Source organism: Cavia porcellus, unplaced genomic scaffold, assembly GCF_034190915.1.
Source record: "Cavia porcellus strain 051 isolate PalLab524CR breed Dunkin Hartley unplaced genomic scaffold, mCavPor4.1 scaffold_42, whole genome shotgun sequence".
NCBI lineage: Eukaryota > Metazoa > Chordata > Mammalia > Rodentia > Caviidae > Cavia > Cavia porcellus.
Genome location: NW_026947525.1, coordinates 7,893,067 through 7,917,255, shown reverse-complemented (window position 1 = coordinate 7,917,255; position 24,189 = coordinate 7,893,067). Strand labels below are relative to the sequence as shown.

At 41.3% G+C, this 24,189-nt stretch overlaps 1 long non-coding RNA gene across 2 annotated transcripts in view; it reads left to right on the top strand.

Moving 5' to 3' along the window:
- The first annotated feature begins 557 nt into the window (after positions 1–557).
- LOC134474895 (uncharacterized) overlaps positions 558–24,189 on the top strand; it is a 111,678-nt gene continuing 88,046 nt past the window's right edge. For both annotated transcript variants that reach the window (XR_010045815.1, XR_010045814.1), the window contains exons 1-2: positions 558–1,005; positions 3,621–3,721. This is a non-coding gene — a long non-coding RNA (uncharacterized LOC134474895). The remainder of the gene's footprint in view (positions 1,006–3,620; positions 3,722–24,189) is intronic.

Below are 24,189 nucleotides of genomic sequence, written 5' to 3'. Positions count from 1 at the left end.
TTTGAAGCTAAACAGTTCTTAAAATTGGGGCAGGCTCATTTTATGACAGATCATCACCAGGTCGGGGAGAGGTCACCAGAAACCCAAATTCTTTATGGCCCAGATAGGTGGGTGGGGGGAGGCAATAAGGCGCGCTACAGAACAGGAAAACGGCGAGTATCTATCTTGTGGGAAGAGTAACTAAGGTTAGGTAAAAAGGTTAAACTCATGGGCAAATCTCCCCGCATATAAACACACTATTTTAAACAATGTGTAAATTAGTGGGCCTTCTTGTCTTCTTTAGTTCTTTAGCGAAGACTAGAGGCGCCTACCCGTGATTAACAGCCCTTGTTAGCTTGTTTTAGCACCACTCTTCTTGTTTGTAGAGGGCCGCTCCGTGATTAACATTTTAATTAAGTAAAATTTTTGTAATTCTTTACAGGGGAGAGTATTGCTCAACATATCAATTGGGTCACTTAACATATCAGTTAAGAAAAGAAAACATTTAGTAAGCCGCGGTACAGGTTTGCTATAATACACAAAATGATGAAGCTACTTTCTTAGAGTACAACAGTTATTGGTACTGGGAATGAAGTCGGGCCTTGGGCTTTCCAGGCAGGCTGTGTGGTGCTGAGCTACATCTCTGGCCCAGGGTTACTTTCTTTTTTCGGGACAGTGGACCAAACTCACAGCCTCATGCTTGCCAGGCAGGTGCTCATGTCCCTGAGCTGTATCCCTGGACACCATGGGTCACTGTTTTTTTTTTTTTGTTGTTATTTTGTTAGCAAGGCCTGAACTCAAGACCGTTTTTTAACTAGGAATGACTTTTTTAACTAGGAATTTTCCTCCTTTCCTATTCACGGCATAGGCAGCCTAAAAAGATTCCCCCTTTTGCTGTGAAAAGGAAAAAGGCTGCTGGGGAGCTGGGGAGGGGGAGATCTGTGCCTGTTTTCCTGCTGGGAAGTTCTCCCCAGAATCCACTGGCCCCAGGGCTTGGATTTACTCCAAGGTCATTCCTGCAGCAAGGTAAGGACCTTCACTGTTGGGGGATTGTGGGATGTAATACATTTTGAGACATCAGGTGGTCATCAGGGCCATTTGTGTGATGAGGGTGCCATTGTTGGTGGTCCCTTGGAACTGTTGCTGTCATTTGGGGACACTAATTGGCTTGAGAAGAGATTCAGAGGTTAAAATTATTTGTCTAGCAGTTATTTTGGATTGCAGTACTCATTTGTGCTGGCTTTGCTCTGGTATGCTTTTATTTGCTTTTGTTTCTTTTCTCTTTCTCTTCCTCTAACTACCTTTAGCCTAGAATGGGCAGCAGGCTTTGGTGCCCATTAGAATTCTGTAAGCCACTTGGGCTCAGTTCTTTTAGGGCTTCCTTGTGAGTGTGTGAATCAGCAGTAAAATATGTCCACGAAGCAGATTGTGTATGAGGACTGTGAGTGGAGCCCGGCAGGACTGGAGGGGGTGCAGCCCTGAAGCTACAGGATGTGGCCCCTTTCCTGCTCTGTCCCAAAGCTGTGGGCTCAGGGAGGACATGCACTTTCCATAAATGTGGTTAGGAATCCCCAAGGAAAGCCCCTGTTCTCACTGAGAATAAAACACACAACACTCCCAAAAGTAAAGGTGACTATCAGCCCTCCCCTCACATGTCATTTTCATCAGAGATCAGTCCCAATATTGATTGGGGAGCTACAGTGAAGCAATATAGAGCTCAATGTTCTTTTATCACTTGGAGGTGAACAAACTTAGATGGAAAGATTTCAGGAACACAGAGCACTGAAGGTGCCTGTCAGGAGCTCTGTCACAAAGTGCTCAGAACTAAAAGTGCCATGTTGCATCTCTCTAAATATTTGTAGTTACCCATGACGTGAAGAAGGTCATTTGGTTGTGATACATTGTAGCATGTTAGCAGAAGGCACCCTCTGATTTCATGGAACTGCCCTCAAAACGGTTCTCTGAGCCTGGGGGTTTAGTGCAGCAGTATAGCTGCCTGCTTGGCAAAAAAGAAGTTGTGAGTACAAAAAAAAGATTCTCGGAAATCACTTTGTCCAACATGATATCCACACCAGCTTTCTTTGCATTTGTCTGTGTTAGGATGGTGGCAAGCAAGAGCAGTGGGGCTCCTGAAGGCCGAGGCTCTTTGACTAATGTCAGGCAGTTTCCTGGGGCTTCACTCCACCTGGTTTCTGTAACAGTCCTTGACTCAATGTAAAGCAACTGTGCTTGAAAACATTTGTAAAACATGTTCCCTAAAACTTGGTTTTTGTATGCTGCTTCCTCCTTTCCTTAACCACCACAGCAAACACCTGTGAGTACGGAAGTTTTCCTTTTGCATTTTTCCTGGTGGGCAGCATTGTTCCTAATCAGGCATCTTTTCCCATATTACAGCGAGTTAGCAACAGAGCTGATGTGAGATATAAATTTCTGACCAGGTGTATCTAATTTAGCACAAAAAATAATGTATTAAAACCTAGGGCAGGGGCTGGGGATTTAGCTCAGTGGCATAAGCGCCTGCCTTGCAAGCAGGCAGTGGTGAGTTCGATCCCTGGTACCGATAGAAAGGAAAAAGACCAAAAAACAAAACAAAACAAAACAAAAAAACCCCCAAAACACCTAGGGCAAGAACTTTGAAATTGACTAAGAACTATCTTAGTTATGGCATTATCATAACATGGTATGAAAGTCACCGGTTTTGTTGAATTGTTACTTTGCATGTTTGTATGGTCATACATTGTCAAGAGCCATGTTTCTCTGGGCTAATAAGAAACACTCTGCTCAAAAATTTATACTCTTAGATTGTAAAATAAACATTGTTTTCACCTTATATTCAAGATTGGTTAGATTCTGCTGAGTATCTAAAATATTACAGTGGTGTCAGTAAATTATAATCTTAGTAAATTGTGTGCTTTATTCTAAGTGGGAATTCACAGTAGTTTAAAAATCATCTTAATTACATTTCTAGAAGAACTAAAGCTTGCTTCACAATAATATTGGCTTTCTTTCATTAACCTGGTCCTGTGTTTCTTAGTTCAAGTCTATGGCATAGAATAAATTTGCATTATGGTTTTCCACTGGTTTTATGTCTGTTTATGGCATAAAACAGAGATTAAAATCTGTAATGGCCATTGCAACCATTGTTTGTCAAGATTCTAACAACTTAAGATGTTAACTACTAAATAGAAAAGATTATACATGACAGCAGACTATAAGAATCACTCTTTCTAAATCTGATATTGTTCAAATTTAACACAACTAGAGCTGTGACTATGTGTCACAGCCACTGCAATGCAGCATGTACTCTAATTAATCATACGTATGAAAGTTTCCTGGCCACCATGCTGTATAGCTATCTATGATTAATTGACAGTGTCTTAAAAATACATTCAGAGATAAGGGGGACAATTAGCAAGAATCAAAGAGTTACCTGTATGCCAGACCTACCAAAGTAAGGAGAGCTGCTGAGGTTTTGAAGGGTAACCCTGATGCAGGACTGATTAAAAGCCCCAGGCTCTGCTAACTTGTAAGTTAGTGTGGTTAAAAATCTCCGGAGCTTGGCTTTCATTGATAATTCACATCATGAAGTTTAGTTAATTGGGGGCGGTTCAAGCGCTGACTTCCCTTGTCTTGTGCTCCAGGTGGCTTTAAAGGACTCAAAGCAGAGGCCCCGCTCTGGACAGCAGGCAGGTGGTGTGACACCTGAGGCCTCAGGACACAGGCTGAAATCAGAAAGGGAACTGTAAGTGGCACCGGAAATTAAAATTTTAAATGTTTCACTTTGTTTCCTTTAGTGAGAAGTGGCTTCCTGAGGCTTAGGGCATAAACAGCTCCCCAACATCTCCTCAGTTCAGATGATTAAAAAATATGCAGATACTGACATCAAAGTGGCTGGAGCTCAGTTTCCTTTCTAGAAAAACTGGACAATGAGCTGAAGATGGCTGACAGCGATCCACTGCGTGAGGAGATTTGAATGTCTCTGCCTGCTCCTCTACTCTCTATTCCTTACTGTAAAACCCTTGCCCACCTCTACACAGTGCATCATGATTTCATGCAAACAGTTTCCTCAGCCTCAGAGCTAGCTTTGAATGAAGGCTTTTTCCTTTTTATCTATATACATGGCCCACTTTAATTTGAGGCTAGTTAAATTTAATTTAATTTGGGGCTGCTGACAAGTAGGCCATGGGTCAGTAGGTACTGGGATGACGAAGGACTCAGCCACCCACTACCTGCTGAGCAGCTTGGGGTATAAATGGTGAAGAATCTGTCCATCATCACTGTTTCAAAGGCAAACAGACTGAAATTTCACAGGTATCTTGAAGAGAGAATCACCTTGACCATGAATGTTTAAAAGAAAAATGAAAATCAAAATGGATTGGAATAATAGCTAAATTTGAAGAGTTTATTAAAAATTTTATAGAATTCTTCATCCAGTTTCCAGATTTCCCTGTTTATGTTAAGATACCATAAAATTGACATACTATGCAAATAGCAGAATTATTTCATTTATTGCAGTAGGATCAATTGCTTTGAAGTGATGCACGTGATGAAAATCATCTGTGATCCCAGTATCTGGAAGGCTGAAGTAGGAGGATCCTAAGTATGAACCCTGCCTTAGTGATTCAGCAAGGTCAAAAAAACCCTCTGCCTCCTGGGGATTTAGCTCAGTGACACAAACACTTGCCTGGCAAGTGTGAGGTCATGAGTCATGGGTACATTTCCTATTACAAAAAAAAAAAAAAAAGAAAAGAAAAAAAAAAAAGAAAAAAACCCTCAAAATTTCCCTCTGTCTCCTCTCTCTGTCACTAGCATTGGAATGAAGGGCCTTTACATTCAGCTACATCTTCAGTTGTTTTCTACTTTTGTTTCTAATTTTGAGATTTCATCTTCCTAAATTTCCCAGGTGGGGATCATACATCCAATCCTCCTGCTGCAGATTTCCAGATCCTGGGATCGTAGGTGTTTTCCATCACATGCATTTTTTCAAAGAAGTTCACTTGACTTCAGTCAGTGAAATAATTCTGCTGCTTAAATAAGAAACCTAAGCACACCTGTAGGACACAGAATAGAAGTTCATTTAGCTTAATAGGTCTATGGTACAAAGTAAATTTTACTTTTCCATTGTTACAGCTTAGACAGAGATTTCACTGCCTGTAGTAAGTGTCATTTCACTTATTCTGGAGCTGTATTTTTTTTTTTTTGAAGCTGTATTTTTAAAGTTTGCTTTGTTCCTCATGGATATGTCTTAGATACAAAAAGTTACAATTGATATTTTACAAAGTCATCAAAAATAAGTTTAATTATATCCTTCAAATAATTAATAACCACTTACTGATATTATTAGAGATCATATTTTATAGACAAATAGTAGAAATGATTTATTTTTGTGTACTTCCTGATAAAGAATTATAATGACAATAGATAAAATAATGAAAAACACCATATTGACATGGTGCCAATAAAGCAGGATTAGTGGTAAATGTTCTAGAAAGTAGGTCTCCTGAATGTCATTCATGCCATTATAAAGCAAGTTACTTTCTGTTTAATGTTTCTATGGAGATTCGGTATGAAGAATACATTAAAAGCCAGCATTCTTGGTGTGGTGAATCTGGAGATGATTGTAAAATGATTTTAGCATTTGAATTTCTACTGCTTGTAATACTTCATCGACTGAATGCTCAGAAGCCTGGAAAATCTTTTCCAGGACAATCAGCTTCAGTTTAGCTTTATCGTATGGCAATTTTGTTAAATTTATTTTCTTTAAGTCAAGAAAATTAAAAAACAATTGCTTTGCTACAACACTTAAATTTTTAAAAACATTTATAGTTTTAGTATTGCTTTTAGCTATTTTAAATTATTGTGCTATGGTAGGACAAGTGGACATCCTAAATTCAGCCCAGCATGCACCAAGGAGCACGGTACTTCCTTTTGCCTAAGCTCTCCCTTGGCTCTCGCAACCACTGCTGCAGGGCACAGGGCTAATAGTAGTTCAGCCCCTGTGCATCATGAGAAAGGATTGCCAACTGTATGCTCAGCAGCTCCATTTGTTTAATATGTAAGAGGTTGCACTCAGGGCTCAGCTATGCAAATGAATGTGTAGCACACACCAAGTGACAGAAAAGCAGCAACAGAACAATAGTGTGCTGATAATTTAGGGTTTTAGTATTTATAGGCTGGACACCTGCTTAGGGCCTCCCCGAATCTTGAGATGTGCTTGCCAGCTGGTGTTTCAGGCCTCCAGTGAGGGGGGAGTAGGGTAATGCTGACCAGAAGGTCAGGCTAGCAGGTCTAACACTGAATGTGCGCTCACCTCAGGCATCTGCATCTCCTAAGCTTCCTTATTCTACTTTTTATCTCTCTTAGGATAATGGAGTCGGGAATAGCCACAGGGGATAGTGTAGAATGCCAGGGTAAGAGGGGGTGACCCATCCCCTCCTTTTCTAACTGAGCTACAATGGCCTGACCCAGTGGTTAAAGAGTCCTTGTGTTCATGCTTTCTTTCACGTTGCATATGTGGTTGTTCATCTCTGAATCTGTGCTGAGATTGCTCCTCACAATCAGTCCTAAATGTCTGAAAACATCACAGCATCATATGATTCCCATCTGGTAATGCCTCCATGGAGGATGCTTTTGTAACATAGCTCTTCCTAGAACATGACTTGAGGGATAAAGAGTGACACACTCGTGAATATTCATTGCAAACAGCGTTAGCACCTTCCTATTGCTCCTGAAGAAGCCTGGAGAAGCCTAGGCAAAGTCCCCTCAGGCTTTGTAACCCAGGCAGGAGCACTTTCTTCCCCCCACCCATTTCTTAGCAATCTCAGAGCCAGGGTACTACTCAGATCCACCCAGTGTTTTTGAAGGGGACTGCTGTGGCCCCTGGGTGCTGTGCTGAGTTCTTGGGGTAAAACGTGCATGAGCACCACATGGCACATGTAAGACAAGTCCCATTCCTGGCTGCCAGACACGAGGGCAGCAGGATAAGCTCAGACCTCACTGTGTACTGGCTCCAGGCTGCCCTGCCTAAGACCTCCAATTTCATCACAGGAAAATTGATGGAAGTCAATTTAATGCAGTAACTTTGAAAACCCAACAGGAATGTACAAGCTGTCTTGTAATTGCCTGCTTTCTCAGATAAATGAGACTTCCCTACTGGCTTCCAACTAATGAAATACCTTAAAAATAATATTCAAGATTGCCATGAAAAAACTGTGGTCTCTGAGGCATGGACAACGACTCAGACCCACATTATAGACTGAGTTCTGCTTTTAACTCACTGGCAACATTAGTAATAGAATCTCCAGGGCAGAGTCATGTGTAGCCAGAGAGGCTGTGCCCTGGCAAGTGGAGGGAAGGTCCCAGTGAGCCCAGAGTGGTAGGGATGTGGGAGATGAGTGTTAAGTCTCAAGGTGAAAAATCACGAATGAGCTGATGCTGTCAAGGAAACTTCACCTGATATCATAGCTAGAGAAGTCAATCAACGTCCAGAGACAGTCAAGGTGCTACTTGAACATGAATCAACATGTACTGGACTTAGTGCAGCTTTCTGTGGCCTGACACAAACAGCATTTTCTGGCACACCTTGCGCAGGACAAAGGCACATGTAGCTGGTGGCTTCCCAGTGGTGGTAGCCACACTTTTGTCAGCAAATGCCTCTTACACAGTTTGGTGGAGTGACAACTGGAGGTGAACTTGTGACGTCCAGAAAAATTGCATCAGTGTGGTGCTGTGTGTGCAGGGGCCCTCCTGAGCACCGCCCACAACATACCCAGAAGAATAGAAGAGGAAGAGCTGGTTCTGTGACTTCTACTGGAGGAGCTGTCCTGCTGGCTTTCTGCTCTGAACCTGGTTCTTCTCATCATCTGAGGAGCTCAGGGCCTTATTATTGGAAATGGTTATGCTCATTTGGGGGAGATGCTTAATCTGCAGGGGAACCTGGTATGCTGTTGAATCTCCTGGAGAAGCTCACTGTACTGGCTTTCCTGACGTGAACTCTCTTCTCTCTCTCTCTTTTCTCCAAATACATTTTATTTCAAGAAGAAAAAGAAAAAAGAAGAACAAGGAAAAAATTATGACAAAATTACAAAACACATTAATCAGTGGCAACAATGGTACCTATATTATGCATTTTAATCTCCTAATCATTCACCCAAAACACAAGACATTTGCACTCAATAGTCCAAACAATACAGGCACAAATCTTCCTCTTCAGTGAACTCACAGAAATGAATAGGATAAATTCTTAACTATTATTATAAACATAGACATAGACATAGACTTACGTTTCTTCTTTCAGCTTCTCACATTAATGAGAAAATATGATGTTTTTATCCATTCCTCAGTCGATGGACATTTATGTCATTTTCAAGATCTGGCTCCTACAAAATCTGCTTCTAGAATCTTGGGTCACATATATCACTGGGGTTTGGTGTTTTTTATTTCTTTTGGTGAGATATCCAAAAGGTGAATGGCTGGGTCAAATGGGACCTGTAGTCCTACTTTTTCCAAGGTTTCTCCACACTGATTTCCCCCGAGGTTGCACAGTCTGCGTTCGCACGACAGTGGAGAAGGGCTCCTTTTTCCCGCAGCACTTCCAGCATTAGTTATTATTTGATTTCTAGATGGTAGGCATTCTTTCTGGGGAAAGGTGTAATTTCAGTGTTGTTTTAATTTGCATCTCTCAAAAAATCAGTGACACTGAGCATTTTTCAAATATTTATTTGCTGTTTATATCTCTTTGTCTGAGTATGTGTATTCATCTCAGATGCTCAGTCTTAGTTTTGGTCTTTAAATCTGGGAAGATTCATTTTTTTTGAGTGTTTATACATTGTCAATAATAACCCTCAATAATAATCTGAAATAGTGCTGGCAAACATTTTCTCACACACGGTAGGTTGCTCTGTGGGTGGTTTCTCTTATGTGCATGTTTTTCAATAGGGTAAGATCTGGGTTGTTGATTCTTTGTGAAAGCTCCTGGCAGTCAGTGTTTTGTTTAGAAAGTGTTTGCCTGTACCAATGTCTTCAAGCATTTTACTTATTTTATCTTCTAGCAGATTTAATGTTTCTGTTTTAATATTAAAATCTTTGATACATTCTGATTTTAGCTTAGGGTATGCTGAAAGATTCCGGTCCAGTTTTAACCCTTGGCCTATATAAGCCTGTTTTTCCACGACTATTGATTAAAGAGGCTTTTTTCTAGGGAATGCATTTCATACCTTTGTCAAAGATAAGGTCACTAGTGTGTCAGGAGCTGTTTTTGCATCTTCTAATATGTTCCATTGTTTCTTGCATCTGTTTTCGCTAGTGTTACGCTGTTTTTATCACAGTAATTTTGTAGTGTAATTTCAAGTCAGGGATTGTAATGCCCCCTGTCTTGTATTTGTTGTCCAGGATTGTCTTTGCTATTCTAGATTTCCTCTGGTTGCAGATGAATTTGAAGATTGTGTTCTCTAATTTTCTTTCTTTCTTTTTTTTTTTTTTTTTTTTTTGCAGTTTTAGGATCGAACTCATGACCTCAGGCTTGCTAGGCAGGTGCTTACTCCACTGAGCTAAATCCTCAGCCCTTGTATTCTCTAATTTTGTGACACATGCTGTTGGAATTTTGAATGGAATTGGAGTGAATCTGTAAAACACTTTTGGAAGTTTGGCCATTTTCACTATATTGGCTCTTTCTATCAGAGAGCATGGGCTGTCTCTCTATTTTCCAACATCCTCCTCAATCTCCTTTTTCAGAGTACTGTAGTTTTCAATGTAGAGGCATTTTACTACTTTTGGTAGATTGATCCCTAGGTGTTTCATTTCTTTGGATACTACTGTGTGAAAGGTGCTGTTCCACTAATTTCTCTCAGTGAGTGTGTTATCCGAGCACAACAAGGCTATTAAGTTTTCAGTGTTAATATATATGGCTATTAAATCTAGAAGCCAGCTGTGCTATTATATATGGTTATTAAATCTAGAAGCCTTTTGTAGAGTCTTTGAAATATTCTATGCCGAATATCATATCATCTGTGAATGACGATAATTTAACTATTTCCTTTTCTATCTTTATTTCTTTTATTTTTTTTCTTGTCTAATTGTTCTAAAATTTCCAGAACTAGATTGAATAAGATTGGAGACAGTAGACATCCTAGTCTTGTTCCTAATTTTAGAGTGAAAAATTTCAAGTTTTATCCATTTAGTATGATGTTGACTACAGGTTTGTCATAGATGTCTTTTATCAGATTGAAATAATTTTCTGTAGTGCTTTTATCATGAACGGGGCTGGACTTTGAAAAATCTTTTTCTGTATCTATTGAAATGATCATATAATTTTTGTTCTTGGCTTTGTTTATATGCTGTATTATGTTTATGCATTTATTGTATAAATGCTTATGCATTATGCATAAATGCAGTATCTTATGAAGGATTTTTGCTTCAAAGTTCATTAATAAGACTGGTGTGCAATTCTATTTTTTTTGTCTTTTTCCTTTTTATCGGTACCAGGGATCGAACTCATGACTGCCTGCTTGCAAGGCAGGCACTTATGCCACTGAGCTAAATCCCCAGCCCCTGCAATTCTATTTCTTAGTTGGATCCCTCTTTGGTTTTGGTATCAGGGTAATTTACTTCCAAGAACAAATTTGGAAGTATTGCTTCTCATTCAGCTTCATTACAACGTTGAGAAGTAAACGTTGGTGTTAGGTGTTCTCCAGATTTCTTATAGAATTCAGCAGTGAATCCTTGAAGGCCTGGGCTTTTCTTTGCTGATAGGTTTTCAATTTCATCTTTCATTTCATTTATTGATATTTAATTATTTAAGATTTTTATATCTTCTTAATTCAGCTTTGTTAATTCACGTGTATCCAGGAGTCTGTATTTCTTCTGTATTTTCCATCTTCTTAGAATACAGGTTTTCAAAGTAGGTATAGAAGAGTTCTTGAATTTCTGGAGGGTCTGCTGTGATGTCACCCTTTTAACTCATAGTTATGTGAATTTAAGTCTTTTGTTTCCTTTTTTTCTTAAGGTTTTCTAAGGGTTTGGCAATTTCACTTTCTTTGTATTTTTTTTTAGTTGCCAGGGTGATGATTTCTGTTCTGATGTTTATAATTTCTTTCCTTGTATGACCATTTGGATTAGCCTGCTCTTGTTTTTCTAGCAATTTTGAGGTTCAACATTAAGTTTTTCTATGTGCTTACTCTGTTTTCCTGATATAGATATTCTCTGCCATAAATTTCCATCTTAAGACTGCTTTCTTGATTTCCCACAAGATGCTATTATTGAATTGCAAAACTCTCGAATTTCATCTTTAATTTCACCTGTGACCCATTAATTGTTCATTAGGGTGCTATTTAATTTCCATGTGTTTATGAAATTCTGTGGTTTTCTGTGGCATGGATTTCTAGTTTCATTGCACTTTGTTCTGAGAGTATGCACAGCATAACTTCAATTTCTTTGCATTGACTTAAGGATATTCTATGAGCCAGTATTCAGTCTGTTTTGGAGAATGTCCCTTGTGTAGCTTTAGAAGAGCGTGTATTGTGATGTTATGGGGTGGAACACTATAGACATCTACTAATTCCATTGTTTTTAAAAGTTTGATTTAGTTGTGATATTTCATAATTGATTTTTTGTGTAGTTGATCTGCCTTTGTGTCATGATGGAGCATTGAGGTTTCCCAATAGAATTGTATTAGGGCATAATTTTTTTTTTGTCTTTTTCGTTTTTTATCGGTACCAGGGATCAAACTCACGACTGCCTGCTTGCAAGGCAGGCGTTTATGCCGCTGAGCTAAATCCCCAGCCCCTTAGGGCATAATTTTTCATGTCTGTCAGTAATTGTTTATATTGGGTGGGTGCACCATTATATATTGCATATACATTTATGGTTGTTACATCTTCCTCTTAGATTGTTCCATTGAAAAGGATATAGTGACTATCTTTATCTCTGTTAATTAGTCTTGGCTTGATATTCATTTTATCTTCAAATAGAATAGCTACCACAATGTTTTTCTGGGTTACTGTCACATGAAGTATTGTTTTCCACCCTTTGATTTTCAGTCTATGAATTTCTTTGGATTAAGTATGTTTATTTTATACAGCATATTATGGGATCTTGCTTCTTGATCTCTTCTGCCAGTCTGTGCCTTTGGATTGCTGTATGAGACCACTGACATTGATGGTTATAACTGAGATGTACTGACTTACCCTTGTCATGTTGTTTTACTGTTGTTGGCTCCCAGTTTGTCCCCTTCCTCTAATGGTTTGCCCAAAGGGCTTAAAATTTAGAATGGATTAAGGACAAAATAGAGAATAGGAAGAAGAGAAAGAGAATAAAAATAAGGTGTGAGGACAAAAGGAGATCGTGCCAACTTGGGGAGCTGGTGCTGAAGACTAAGGAAAAGAGAGATGCAAGCCATGGAACGAAGAGCAGAACAGAATCCCACCCACAGCGAGGTCAGGAGCCGCGTCAGAAAAAAAAAAGAAAAGCAAACAGTCCACTTCCTGGATTTCCTGTTTCACTAGGAAGACAACCTCTGGAGACAGAGTCCCAAGTCATGCACTGAGTTTGGTCTGCAACACAAAATAAAAAGCTAACAATCACTTTCAGTGAAGATTTCACATAGCAGATAGCAGGGAAAAATATTCCAATATCTATCAATATGGCAAATTTACATATGCATCATTTTCTCAGTCTACTATTACAGAGAACTGTTAATCTGTAATACTTTAGAATGTGTTTAAGAATCTTTCTCACAAGGGATCAATCCCAATCTGTATCCCTGGACACCTCTATTTTTATAAGCTTGAGCCAAAGTCAATTTTGAAGGTCCCCAATATTTGTGGAGAGTTTTTTAGACTCACACACTAGAGCCTTTTTTCCTGGTACGCTCCTAAGCAAAGTAACCTTGTCTAAGTGTTTAACACCCTCATCAGCAACCTGGCTCAAGGCTAGTGTTATATACACAAGGTCCTCACGTAGCACCTGTAAACCAAGCACTACGATGACAGTCACGTCCCTTGTGCTGCTCCCATTTACTTCTTGTAATATCCTATGGATTCATTTCCCTGGGTCATTAAACTTTTCGAAGCAGTCAGCTGTGTTCTCTTCACATTTTCTCATCCCATTGCATTAGCTATTTGTTTATGACAACATCAAGATCAGCCTTCTCCAGCAGTATTTTCCATGTTAGAAGTGCTCTGTAGCCAGCCTGTGAAAGTTACCCACTGGCAAATTAGGTTTCACAGATCTGCGTGGAGGTGCACAGCTACAGGATCAGAGGGTGCATGGTCTAGGCCAGCAGCTTAATAAGAAACCCCGGCATCCCCAAAGAGGATGTGCTCAGGAGTCCAGCTTCCTTAGTCTTCCCAAACACAGTGATTTTTCTTAAGTAATAGCATGCTACTTAACCCGAGATAGGGGAGAATGCAGAAAAGGAAGCTTTTGAAGCATGTTTAGAAAAAAGAAAAGCAGCACTGTCAGAGATTTAAAATTCAAGTAAAATTCACAAATTTCCAGTTTTTCTGAAAACAAAGATTTTTTTTTCAACAGGTACATAACATGAAGTCTCAACCAAATATATACATGTGCAAAGAGGAAGGTAATATGACAAAATGTTTACTCTAGACAACAGTTATGGGTAGTTTTTGGTGGTTTATTTGTGATTTCCCAAGTTTTCTATAATAAATGTGCTTGAGAAAAATTTAACAAAAATGTGAATCCCCACCAGGCAAGCCTCAGTTGAGACCAGGGCTTCAGCTTCCTGAGAGAGCTTAAGGCAGAGGGACCCAGCTGAGCTGTATCTGGCTCCTGGCACACAGAATCTGGGAGAAAGTAAATGTTAAATTTTGTCTTGAGCCAGGGTCTCACTATGAAGCCTAAGTTAGTCTTCAACTCACAGTGATCTTCCTGCATCAGCCTCCTGCATGCTGAGATTACAGGTGTGTGCCACCATGTAAAAGAGTTCCTTCAAGCTAGTAAGATTAGGGTAATGTTGCCTCACAGCACAGGCTTGTGGGTCTCAGGCTCTGGTTCCCCACTGCTCTCTGTCCTCCTCTGCTCCCAGTAACCTGAGCATTACAGGGCGCCTTGCTAACCTCCCCTCTGAACAATTTCCTGTGCTGCTGAGTCTCTGCACATGGATGCTCACCCCTAGCCTGCTGCTTCCAGATACCACCCAGCAGGCTGGCTCCTCTTGTCTTTCTGGTCACAGGAAAAGTTGTGACCTTTTGGGAGCAGATCTGCTCTGAGCTCCGCTCCGCCTCACAGCATTTTGCTTCATTTCACTTTAGAGCCTGCTCTTCTCAGTTTCACGCATTTGTTTGCATGAGTTTGCACTTTCTTCTTGGCCTGTAGAAGGCAAGGACAGAGATGATGATGGCGGATGGCCCTCGCATAACCTGGGAAGTATCATCCCTGCAGCTGTGGTGCTTCCCAGTCAGGCATTCCACCCGAAAGAGCTTTTGGGATCTTTCCAAATCTGGTTGTCAACTAGCACATGGGACAAGGTCTGCCACCTGGTGGTGGAATAGTGTTAGAGTTGTTCTTTACTGTTTTGTTCAATTTTATTATAACTGATGATATAGGCAATTCTTTTTAAGATAGCAAGAGGCATTAATGGTAACCATTGTTGATCACCTTGTATTTTGTTTTTACATTATTATGTCCATCCTTTTGATTTGACTGACTCTGTCCTATTATGTCACATTTGGTTTACTTTCTTCAAAAAAAAAGTAATTGTGTAATTGTCATTGTACAAAAGAGAGGAAAAGAAAGTGCTCTAAAGGACATAACTGCATGTATATTTAAGTGTATAAGACAGGTAACTATATTACCGAGTTTTATTGGATCATTGAACAGAACTGTTTGCAGTCTCACTGTTTGAATGTCCACTCTATATGCTTTAATTTTGTAACTTGAACTATTATTTCTAAGATGACAATATGTAATCTATTAACTAGTTGTTTCCTACTGTTTATTTTTTCTGAAATTCTGTATAACTTGTACCCTTTTTCTGTTTTTTTCTTTTTTCTCCTTAAAAAAAAAAAGCCAAACAGGAACCAAAACAAGGAAAATACACAAAGCACACATCTGTATCGTGGGGCTTCTAAGTGGAAGTGATCTGGGGCCCTGAGGGAAAGTCTTGAGGACGCACAGGCATCAGGGCTTCAGAGAGACTGAAATACTCGGTTTCCCCCACCTCTTGGACTGCACTTTCCTGCATTTTCTCATGAGACCTTTGCAGCACAGCCACGACAATGTCTGCATCCCTGCTTCCCAGGGAGGACCCTAGGGCTGAAGCCAGGACAGTGTCACTATAGTGTCTCAATAGCAGTCCCATGTTTTTCTATATTCTGAAGTATGCCAAGTGCTTAGTTCTTCAAACCTTGAGGCTCCTTGGTTGTTTCCAAGGCTTCTAAAAACATCAATGCTTTAAATATCTCAGGGTGCAGTGCACACTCAGTGGAGAATCAAGCCCAGGGCTTGATGATTTTGGACCCCAGCAACTCACTTACTGTAATCCCCAGTAGAAGGAAGCCCAGAAGCTTTCTTTCGGGGCATGCCTTCACTCTGGGGCTTCCCAGCATGCTGGAGCAGTGGACAGAGGTCAGCATGTGGTGCACCTTTGAGAGCTCTCCCAGGCACACAGGAGCATGCAGCTGACCGTGCAAGGTAAAGCCACTCTGATTGTCTCTCTCCTCCATCTCCTCCTCCTCCTGCCCTACTGGAAAGCCCCAGGGTCAGCCTATTATACAATGAAGTACTACTCAGCTATAAAGAAGGATCACATTGAGATATTTATAAATAAATGGACACAAGTTGAGACCATACTCATAAGTGAAATAACTCAAACTCGCCTGTATAAATACCGCATAGTCTCCCTAGTGCAAGAAATGGTAAAAGTACATAAGAATTTATAGTGATCATGTTTTCCCATTACATTGCTCTGAAGCCTTATAATGTCTACATCCATTAGTTGGAATGGTTTCATCCTAGTTTGTTTGATTTTATTATCTGTAGCCAGTGCTGATTTAGTATCATCTTACTCTGAAGTCCTACTATGCTTTTGTTTTTCTGTTTCCTTTGGCTCTGTTGTGTTATATCTTATTGGATATTATTATGTATGATAGTATAAACTTATTTGCTATGGAAAATGAGATAATATAGTAGCCATTGTTTGTTCTCTGCTATTCAGTTCTGAAAGACCTGCAATGATTTCATTCTCTTGAATGGTTTTATACTGTTTGTTTTGTTTGATACTATTGTATATGAAGCTATGCTCAACTATTTCAAAGAAAGATACATCGTGGTAGTTACTGTTAATTATGGGTTGTCTTCTGGTGATACACTGTTTTGCCTACATTGTTCTGTTCTGATCTGCTCTGTTATGTCCTGTTTTGTCTTAATCTCTTTAAAATAAAATAAAAAAATTAATCCCTGGCCCTTAGTTTTAGTTTTTTGAGCAGTCTCTACACTAATTCCCATTTTGCAATTCAATTTGCATTTCCACTTTACATTTCTGCCAATAAGACAGAAGGTTCCTTTCCCCCCATAGAATTTGTTTCTCTTTTTCTCTGCAGCATTTGTTGCTCTATTTCTTGAAGGTAGCCAGTCTTTCTTGAGTAAGTTTGACTCTCAGTGCTGTCCTAACCTTTATTTCTCTACTGCCTAGTAGTGCTGAGCATTTTAAAGTGTATTTATTTTTCATCTGTACTTCCAAGAAGTCTGCTCATTTCAGGTGCTCATTTTTTAATTATTTCATTTCTGAGTGTCTACATTTTTTGAGTTTTTTCTAGGTATTTTTCTTTGTCTGAGGCAAAAAATTTTTCCATCCTGTAGGTTGATTTTCAGTCGAGGTTGTGTCCTTTGTTGTGCAGAATCTCTCTAATCTGATGCGGTCTCATTTGTTGATTCTTGATGGTAATTTTGTGTAATGAAGAGTCTGTGTGGAACCGATGCCTCTGTCATGAAGAATTTTATTTTTGTCTGCAGATTGCTTTTGTTCTCATATTTAGATCTTTGATTCATTTTTATTGCACTTTAGTGCACATTGAAAGAGGGGTCTTGTTTCAGTTTCTCCATGTAGACAGCCAGTTCTCAGAGCACCAAGTATTAAGGAGGTGCCCTCCCCTCCTGCACACGTTTTTGGCCCCTTATCAAAACTGAGACAACTTAATGGGCTTTGGGTTGTTCTGATTTTGTGCCAATACAAGTCCAGGTTTTATATTTAATAATAGATTCCACCAGAATGACTAAAAATTTATAAATTTTGACAATAATAGTAAGGAATTAGAACTAATATGTGGAGGATATATGGATATTTCCAAATATCTTGGAAAAATATGGTCAGTTCCTTAAAATGTAGCCATATCTTTATGTAACCTTGCAATTCTGCTCCTAAGATTTTATCAAAGGAAAAAGAAAATATGACTATATAGTGTTTAAATTGTGTGAAAGCTTGCTTTATTTTTAGGCCCCAATGGAGAAAAATAGATGACTGTAAGCAAATAAATAACCACAATAACACAGCAATATGATCAGTGACCATAATAGGGTGTAATGTCATTTTTTCATAGCACAGTGCTGAGGGCATCTATAAGAGAAGGGGATGAAGGTGGCTAGTGAGCACAAGATGCTTCACTCAGTGATGTAAGTAAACTAAGGCTCAGCTCCCCACTAGTAGCTTCCAGAATTCCAGTGGTCAGGGTCCCACTGTAGGTCAGCCTGGTGAGTGGAGGATATTTTGTGGGGATCTGGAACTACTCAAGTCAAAGACACCCTGATTCCTGTGATTCCTCACCTAATGAACACTGAGAGAAGCACTGAGGACAGAGCCCCACCCGAGTCACCAAGCCCCTTAGCCGATTCCCACCTAGCACTTGAATGGGCAGGGAGGACCATGTGGTCCTGGAACACATGCTCCAGCATCAAAGAGAAGATCAAAGCACACACAGAGAGGCTGAAGACCAGAGGAACAGGAGAACAAAAGGCCATAGCAAACCCTCAAATCAGTATGAATGTCTTCAATGTGAGCACTATGGCATCCAATAAAAGCTACCTACATCATACATAATACACACAGGGGAGGCTTGTTTGCAGGATCTCCCTAATACTTGGTAAAAAAAAGAGTAGGAGCAGCTATCTCAAGGTTCCCTGGTAGGGGTACAGGGATAACTCCCCACAGCAACTTTAAACAGAAAGCAATCAGCTCCACGTCTGTTCTCTAAGTGGGGCACTGTGAACCGAATTGCATTACAGGCAGCATCCTTGGTTTCCCCATCTCGTCACCACACGAATAGTGTGTGTTTCATGGTTTCTGTAATGGCCTAAGTAATGACCCCTGCAAGGCACTACTGCTTAACTGAGAGACTGCGCTGGGTGTCAGCTCTCACGTGTGTAAGGTGAGGCCACAGCAGATGCTGTCTTGCCATCTTCCAAGGCTCTGCATGAGATAAATTATATATAATGTTTGAGTTGCTTTTCCACACCTAATGTAGGAAGGTTCTAGCTGACATTAAGGTGAATGCCAAGCATTCCAGTTATTTATGTCACCTTGTAATTCTAGCAAAAGAATGTTGACTTCCAGCTTTTGGGAGTGGGAGAGATGGATTCAATGTTTCATCAGACAACAGAGTTGGCCATGACTCTCAGAAACACGAGGACCCTGCGGGAAGCCTAACCGTGCTAAGGTGATGCCAGTAAGGGAGACAGAGAGATTGGGGGCAGATTCCAGAGTTAAAATGGAAGTGCAGGCCGTCTCCAGTCAGACACCCACAGGCACCTTCTTTCTAGAGTCCATGTCAGTAGCTTAGCTGCTGGTCAGCAGCAAGAATCTGGGCAAGAATTCAGACCAAACTTCTTTGCTGTCATCCGTGGACTTTGGGAACCTGAGATGTTCTTGTCTATAATGAGGAGCAGGACCAGAATGGGAATTCTGTATACCTCAGTTCCCTACAATGTGGGAACAAACTCAAGTGGGTCATCGCTGAGAGTTCTTGTGCTTGGAAAGCTTAGCAGAGATGTTAGCACCAATTTTTTAACCTTTTCTCTGATACAATGAAGCTCCTTTGCCATGCTATAACTTTAATTTTTCTATTCAGTCAACAAAACTTCCCACTCCCCCTGCACTCTGTACTGCTATTCTGATGTGTAATAAACATGCTAAACCTATCCATTATAAATTCCATTCAGTTTCCTTCCAAATGTACCTCTCCACTCTTTCTCCCTGTCCTAGTATGGGATTCCATCAGTTACAAAAAAGTCGACATAGGAATCATTTTCCTCACTAATGCACCTCTTCTTTCACACCCAAAGGCATCAGTAAGTCTCATGATTTCTTTTAATAGAAATTGTCCTGCCCCAAACTTGTCTCTGTATGACCATTTATACCAGTTTCCCTGATTGAGCCATCAGACTGTGATGGGTACATGGAAATTATAAGGGCATCCAGACAGGGTTGCATCTAAACTAGACCCTGAATGCTGGGGAGGATATGAAAGTGTGTGACTATGTCACTAGATGGTTCACAGTGAGACCTCGGTATGAGGACAGCCAGTTCCCTCCCTGCATCCTGGAAGCCTGCACCATGTACCTAGCGGGCATTCAGCACAGTGGAAGGTGGTGGCCTCACCCAGGCAGCTGGTAGGGGCCTCACTTACTCCCATGACCAGTCACTCCCAGAGTCGCATGGATCCGTTTTCACTCTTTTCAGCTGTGAATTATCAGAATGTATTTTGTCAGAATTATGCCTCACTGAACATTAACTGTCTGGCTCACAAAGTGTGAAACCCAGAAATGATCACCTCACCTATTTGAGTGTCAGTTTTTTCTTCTGTAGAATAGAGTCAGAATGATGCCTCATTTAGCTGATTTGGGGGTCTTGGGGATTAAACTCCCAACTTCATGCTTGCCCCACAGGTGCTTGTGCTGCTGAGCTAAATCTCCAGCCCTAGCTGACATTTTAATGGAAATAAAGTATCTAGGCTTGAACTCCTTCCCCAGACTGCCTGACTCTCTTTCTGGCAAATCATGACAGAGTTTGAATTACTGCTCATGTAAGATGTATAACGCTAGCTGTGTGATTCTGGGATGCAGGCTTGAACAGTGGGAGGATGTGATCCACTGGACCATAGAAACTTGAGGACAGGATAGGATAGCTTTTACACTTAAGGCTACTTAAGAGCAAAGATTACAGGAACACTGAGAAAGACCTGCAGAGCAAGCAGTTCAGCTCCAGACAGACTCTTCTGTTTACTGATATGTAATATTCACCATAAACCTAATCCTTACTGTCCTCAAACCTCTTCCATCAAAATGCATACCTGCCCTAGTATAAGACCCCATCTCTTACAAAAATAAAATGTAAGAGAGCCACAGTTCATCGCTGTGCTGTGACTTTGAGATGAAGCAGCCAAGATTTTATTCTACCTTCCGAGGCCCCCCTCTCAGACATGGGCAAAATTATGTAAACAATAATCCCTTGCAGAGACCCAGAGATGGGGAGCCTGAAAGCTCTGGCCTCACAGCTTTCGGGCGTAACTGTATTGTCATGGGTAGCTTTGTACCCATTTCCCAAGTTTCCCCATTCCTTACTGATTGGTGCTTTGGGCTTCTTTGAGCAGCTGGCATTTCCGACTTTCTTTGCGAACAACTGTCTTAGACAGCACATGAGTGACAGTGTTATCACTCACTGGAGTCATGACTTTCTTCGTTTACCTTACCTTGAGACAGTGTCCTCCAGGTGGCAGCACTCTAATCTTGAGGTGGCTGAGGAGTGGTCCAGCTCTGAGAGCCTCCTCCTCATCTCTAGGGAGCTCCTGCTCATCTCTAGGGAGCCACTGGCATGAAGCCACACCTTGGTGGCCACAAAAACACTGTAGCCATAGTGTTGGGTGCAGATGTCTCCTCAGGAACTGGTTTCACTTGCAGAGGTGCGGACCCACTGATGGAGTTATTTTTTTTTAAAAGAAAGATCAGTGATGACACACTTTTGTAATGTATGGTTTAGGTACCAAGGTATACTGAAAGATAAAATGGAAATTTAATGTTTGTAAAGCTGTTAGAAAGGCAGGAGAAGTGAAGCACGGACTTGGGGTGCCAGGAGCAACCCTGGCATTTGCAGTGTCAATCGGGTAGCAAGGCTTCCTCGTCTTCCTGCCCGCAGTGCCTGACCTGCCTCAGGCCAGCAAGGACTTTTAAAAACAGGATCATGCACTGGTAATTCCTGTTTAGACAGTGTATAACTGAATATTTTAAAGTAACATGCACTTTAAGTGAAATGTATAAATTTTCATCTGTTGTAACCTATTGTACTCAATACTGTGCCTACACTGAAATGCAGAGTTCATCAAGCTTAACAATGCAGCCTCCTCTGTGTGAGGGCCTAAAGGACCCACTTCACACCCAGAGTGCCCCTGGGCTCCTCTGCTTTCATTCATTCCACCCTGGCCCCAACCCACTGATCTGTGCTCATCAGCACAGTTTAGGTTGACCTTCACGACTTTAAATACATGTGCTTTTTAAAGTCATGCTTTAAAGAGTTTAAATGAGTAAAACTTACCCCTTTAAAAGTTTTCTAATAAATTGTAAACACATCTGTGACCACACAAGTATAAAATTTTAAGTTCCATGAAAGAAAACCCTACTAGAACAGTGTGGCCTGATTTCTGTATGTGTAATGTCCTAATGGTTTTATGATGTTACAGAAGTAGAAGGGTTTCCTTAACAAACGTGGATATATGCACCCCATAATGGAAAATAACTACCGGAGATATTTTCACGGTTTGCAGTTAGTATTCTTTTTTTTGGTCTTTTTCCTTTTTATGGGTACCGGGGATCGAACTCACGACTGTCTGCTTGCAAGGCAGGCGTTTATGCCGCTGAGCTAAATCCCCAGCTCCACAGTTAGTATTCTTGCAACACAGAGAAAAGTGGTAAAACAGGTAGAAATCTGTTGAGGGTTTTATGTGACCCAGGGCGCTTCATAAGAAAACGAAGCGATGAAGACAAGGGCAGTGCGGGAGCTTTGCTACCAGACTGGCTGAATCGGTGAATGATTGTGAGCTGTAAGTGAATAAACACCTGTGGGCTCTTGACACTAATCTGTGAATGATTCAACAATCCTGATGTGCAAATTCCATTGTTTAACCTGACCTCTAGTGACAAGGCTGTATTTCCTCTGTATTCGGCAGCATACTGCTCATGTGAAGGCTTTCTGACTCGCTTGGCTGAAAGGTGAGCAATTCCATACTGGAGTTACCCTGTGCTTTAGAAAAGGGAGAGGAGAAGGTGGTGCAGAGTTCCAGGTCCTCTTGTTTTATCAAGTGCCAAAGTGCCATGTTTTGGGGCAGGCACAACATAAAATCTTATTTTCAGTAAGACTTTTTGCATTTTCGGGTTCCCATCATGTCCACCAAGACTGCCTTGCAAATGTGGTAAGAGCTTTGGTGTCTCTGCAGTGTTCCTAAAACCCCTTCTCCCCAAAACTGTGGTGAGAGGAACCAGCAGAGTCAGTGTCATGGCTAGTAACTGTGGCAGGGCCTGGTCTGCACGCTGAGCTCCTCCGTGCCCAGGTGAGTCTCCTGTGTGTGAAGCTGGGGTGGGGCTGGTCTCAGACTCACCGGCCTCCTTCCTCTGCCCCTCACATGGTGGGACTGTGGGCTGGAGATACCACGTCCAGCTATTTTGTAATGTTAATGTAATTCACTTTGGGTGCCTGGAGAGGAGGAAAATTGTACAAATTGCTGATCTGTGGGTTTTTAACATTTGTGGCTACTCAGAACACAAGACACTTTCTTATTCCAAGACATAAAGTTAAAAAATTGTTTTCTTTTGTTTGACTTTGTTGACTTTAAAGGTGTCAAATTATATGACACTTACTATTTTAATCATTTTAAATAGTAATGTTCAATATATCTTCTCCTTGGTTTTTAGAACGCTGTGATCATATATTAGAGTCTCAAATGCCGACTTCCATGTGTTCATGGTGCTGCAATAGGACGGAAACCCTCTTAAAACAGACTTCATTTGCCACCTCTTACCCCATGACGATGAGGACAGTAGTCACTCCTTGTGTGTGTCCTCTGCCTCTGGTTACCGACAGAGTGCACACCGCTCTCCCCACTCATCCCTCACACTGACTGCAAGGAGAGGTGACCTGTAGCAGCAGAGGAGGTTCCAGGTCCCGCTAATGCAAGAATCACCAGGGATCCATATCCCGCCCACAGGAGACCCACTAATGCCTGGGCCCACAGTCATGATGCCTGCTGCTCCTAGGGAAGCCATGAAAGCCCCGTTCCTCTGTTAATGGGGTTTCCTGATTGTGAGAGCCGCGCCTCCTGTGGCTCCTCACACTAAGGCCACTCACTGTTTCTATCTGAATCTGTCTAATACATTTGCCTGCCCATGCCAGTCACTGATGTATCCTTGAATCTTTTTGTATTATAGTATCTGACAAACTTCCCTGTGAGCCCCATCTTCCCTTGTGGGGTTTCACTAGGACCTGCCCAGTAACTTTCAAGTTTCATGTTTTCTTTCAAAATGGAGTGTAGTTGATTTGTTTGCTTCAGTGCTACCAGAAGACACTCAGAGGGGCTGCTGACCATGCCGTCCATTGTATTTGCCTGTCTTCCTCCTTGTAAGTGGTGAGGAGACCCATAGCATCACTGCACTTTACCACTGTCACAGACATGCAAAATTTGACTGAAGATTCCCTATGGGAAACAACGGATAGGGAAATCTGTAGAATGCGCTCAGTGATTTGTGCATACACAACTCAGATGGGTGGGTCACGATGGGCATTACCAGCCCTGGCATTGGTCTTTCATCCCAGCAGTAATAGTAATGGGGTCCAGACTAACAAATGTGAAAGGCAAGCAAAGCTTTAGTTGGAAATAAAGGGGAGATGGGGAAGGCAGAAAGTGACTTTAGATAGGAGAGATGCCGGGCAGGGACACTGTCAGAGATCAGGCTGCAGGAAAGGACCAGTGCTCATGGGGCCGCTGAGGTGGGCCAGGGTCTGGCTGATCATTCATTTTGCAAGTAGCTCAGGACAAGTTCTTATTCCTGGGGGAGTCCAACCTTGAGGGCATCACTCGTTGACATGGGATCTCTGCTTCTGTTCTGGGAGCCTGAGCGCATGCACAGTGTGCCAATTGCTGAGGCTCTTCTGAAACCCATATTCCCTGCAGGTTCAGGGTTATGACTGTAAGCCTCTAACACCCTGGTAGGAGGTTC